The sequence below is a fragment of the Anguilla anguilla genome, chromosome 7 (assembly GCF_013347855.1).
Source record: "Anguilla anguilla isolate fAngAng1 chromosome 7, fAngAng1.pri, whole genome shotgun sequence".
In the NCBI taxonomy this organism is placed as follows: Eukaryota; Metazoa; Chordata; class Actinopteri; order Anguilliformes; family Anguillidae; genus Anguilla; species Anguilla anguilla.
Window position 1 is genome coordinate 7,501 of NC_049207.1, and position 3,739 is coordinate 11,239.

Here is a 3,739-nt window from a genome sequence, read left to right on the forward strand (position 1 = left end):
GATTGGTCATGTCAGATGACAAGCCCGCCCTAACTTCCTCTGGTCAAGATGGTTTGAGCGACAGCAGACATGCGAAAATTTCTCTGAACAGATTAAGCTAATTCGAAGTGAATTACAAGTGAATTTAGGATACAATTGCAGATATTTTATTGAGGAGTGACAGTAACTTGAAAAGAAACTGATTTATAAAGAAATAACGAAGATTTGTAACGTTCTTCTATCGCCCTGTGTGACGACCGCGTGAAAGAAAATTTTCTGCATTCGCCATTAAGATCGTTGAAAACCGAACTTGTACAACTTTGAACATATTCCTTGGTGAGTCCGCATTCTAAGACTATCTATCTTATTTCACTGCCGTAGTATCAGTTAGCTTGGGTGTCTTCAGAAACGAAAATGTTAAACGTAGTCGTAATAAAAAAAGATCCGAAAATGAAGGTTGCTAAGTAGCTAGCTTCATGTGATTTAAAGCTCTGGTAGTAGCAGCTAGCTAACTTGGCTAGCTATAGCAACTCGCGGCTAAACCGGCAAATGTGTATAATTGATGTGTGGGGTGTAGGCCGGGCTAACAGCAGGGCTGTTTCCTGCTTTGTGACTGTGGTGGTAGACGAACCAGGCAGTTCGCCACATAGCAAGCTGAAAATATATTGAAGCGGGGACAATGTGATGTAACGTTAGCTAGAAGAAGGGCATTTGAAAATTCTCCGGTTGTGTTCTGAAAGTGTATCTCCTGTGTAATCGCATATCGCAGCCACATCGGCGTACTCTTTGTTAAATGTTATTTAAAACCAGGGGTCCTCAATCTTTTCCAGAAAGGGCCGGTGTGCGTGCAGGCTTTTGTTCCAACCAAGCAGTAACACACCTGATTCCACTAATCAACCACAAGAATCTCTGCTAAGAATTTTGATTAGTGGAATCAGGTGTGTAACCGCTTGGTTGGAATGAATGCCTGCATCCACACTGGCCCTTTCTGGATAAGATTGAGGACCCCTGTTTAAAACGAATGTATGTTGTGGTACCTTTTATTAGAAAGCTAACGTAACTAGCTAGCTAGCTAGCTAGTGCTGCGAGGAAACGTCAGTGGGTGAGTTTGGAAGCACTGCAAGATATGAGTAGTGAATTGAGTGAGCTAATGGTGGCTAATTCTACTTCCAGTTAATCAGAATCTAGATATGCTGACAGAATGAGAACAGATTGACAATTGATATAAGCTTTATCCAAGTTTATTTCACAGAGAAAATGGAAGGTTACAAGTGTTATACAATTTAGATGTTCACAGTGTATACTATGTCTTAATCTGAATGTACAGACTACTGATGAGTCTTTGGCTTTGTGTTGCAAGGCCAGGTTTTTTTTTTTGTTGGAGTTGTTTTTTTGTTGTTGGATTTGAACTGCTGTGCTGGATCCTGGATTCGTCCACCCTGCTTGCCTTCCCTGGAGAGCTACAGCGGCGCGCGGACTGGCGAGCCACCCATGTGATCGACCTGAAATCTTAAAGAGAAGGAAAGAGTTCAATTGTGCTTTCTAAGATGGTGGTAGGACAAGAGTTTGAATTCTACAAACTGGAACTCAGCAACAAGTGGTCCAGCAACCACACGGACTAAACTGATTTGCACAGATAGTGTTTTAGAAAAGTGTTTTGGTGTTATAGTGTGATAAGTTTCCTTTGCATAGGTACTTTCAGTAGTACTACATAAGGGTCTTGGTTTCAAAATAAAAGTCCTAAAATCTAATTAGTGACAAATCATACTAGAACCAAATAACTAATAATAGGGATTAACTGAAACACATCAAAGAAATACTAAAAGTATGGTTAAGGTATAAAGATAGGAAAAATAGTCAAATTAGTGGAACCAGAGAAAATATAAATACAGACACAAAGTAAAAGGGCTTGGGACCAACTTGTATTTTTTTCCTTTCCCCATTTTGTAGATATGTGTACTGTTGTTGTTTAATGCTTTCTACTTTGTAATAAAAACAAAGGGTACAGAGAACCAAAAAGGGAAAATTTAAATTTAAAAGAAAAAAAATCATTCTCTTACCTTTGAAATATAGATCCTGCTTCCGTGTGCTTCATTCTTCATGTGCAAACCGCCTCTCTCTCGCGAGTCGAATCTCTTGTCTTCTGATCTGGTCCATACTTACCTGATTTTATCCATTCTAGTAACGGTGTTAATATTGAAGCACTTGTTACAGAGGAGAACCCCCTTACACAAGAAATTTGCTTGTCACTCAGACCATGTATCGAAGTTTAGTGCCATATTTTCAGTTAAAAATTTTTATTTTTCTCCAATTTAAATGTCATGAAGTAAACACAAATGTCACATTCATGGAATGGAGAACTTAAAAAGCTGAAATACAAATGAAATATTATAAATAATATAACGGTAATAGTGGTCACCCCATATCATGTCGTTGGTGTTGCTGCCTCACAAAACTTTTATTTTGAAAAAAATGAAATGACTTTTATAAGTAATTTTTGGTTCAAGAGGTCATTGGAAGAAGTGTGATCAACATATGCACATGGTGAGTCTGCTGTCTCTCTTCATTTGTTATAAATTTGATGATTTATGTGTTAATTCTACATGAGGCTTTTAAATATGTCATTGGTGTTAGTCATTTCATAGGAAGGGGAATTAGAAATAGATAATAGAAATTGATTAAATTATATATTTGAATGATTTTAATATGATTGAAGACATGTGGTTTGAGGTACTGCGGTGTCCATTTTGTAAAAAACCATTTGTTCGACAAATTGTCATTGGTGTTACCGTCATTGGTGTTACTACTCCTGGTAACACCAATGACAATCAGTAACACCAATGACATTCTTGTGTAAATGAGCTTTTATAAAAGCTTCAACATAAGTATTTAAAGCAAAATAGCACATTGTTTCTTTTTCATAACTTCCTATTATTATTATTTTTGCCAGGTATGGCGAAATTGAGTGCAGCTGAGAAGCAGAGGTTTTATAGACAGCGCAGGGATGCTGACCCTACACGTAGAGCACAGTATTTAGTGAAAAGGCAACAGGGTTATGCTAATGATATAGCAACAGGAAAAAGACAGAACATAAATGATCTCAGTGAAAGGGCAAAGAGAGGTCAGCGCAAGGCATGGCGAGTCAACCAGGCAAGACACAGGCAACACATGAGAGCAGGAGAGACAGTCTTGACCCCCCCATCATCTCCAGGGAGTTAACCCAGCATCTCAAGGTAGAACTGAAGATATTGGGTCTCATTCACTATTATTGTAAAGTGGTTTGCATGTGCAGGTCATTTTGAATTAGCATAATACACGCTCCAGAAAAGCCCATATAAGGGCTTCTTGCTTAACCAAGATTCAAAATCAAAAGATAAACCAAAATAAACAATTGAATATCTTTGCATATACACCGTTAGTGAATGAAACCCATTATGTATATAGGAAATTACAAGCGTATTCAAACAAACCTGGAATTCAGATATCAGGACTAAAATATGTCACAGTACAAGGATTTATTTAAGCATAGTATGCATACTACACAGTGTAGCTTTGAATAAAAAAAAATAAGCTGCAAGCTGCAATAATGTGGCCAAGCAGCTTATTATCATTATTATTATTATTATTATTATTATAATAATAATAAAGCTACACTGTGTAGTTTGGGGATTAACTGCCATGATTATGAACTTTGTATATCTATATTAAAGATATTGCTTTAATAAATACAGTGCTCCCTGACTACATTACATTACATTAC

The 3,739-nt window shown here is 37.2% G+C and overlaps 1 long non-coding RNA gene across 1 annotated transcript in view; it reads left to right on the forward strand.

The window, feature by feature from the left end:
• The window catches only part of LOC118231390, a 1,951-nt gene extending 45 nt beyond the window's left edge, over nucleotides 1–1,906 (forward strand). The window contains exons 1-2 of the long non-coding RNA XR_004766051.1: nucleotides 1–315; nucleotides 1,340–1,906. The exon at nucleotides 1–315 is cut by the window's left edge and continues 45 nt beyond it. This is a non-coding gene — a long non-coding RNA (uncharacterized LOC118231390). The remainder of the gene's footprint in view (nucleotides 316–1,339) is intronic.
• The last annotated feature ends 1,833 nt before the right edge of the window (nucleotides 1,907–3,739 follow it).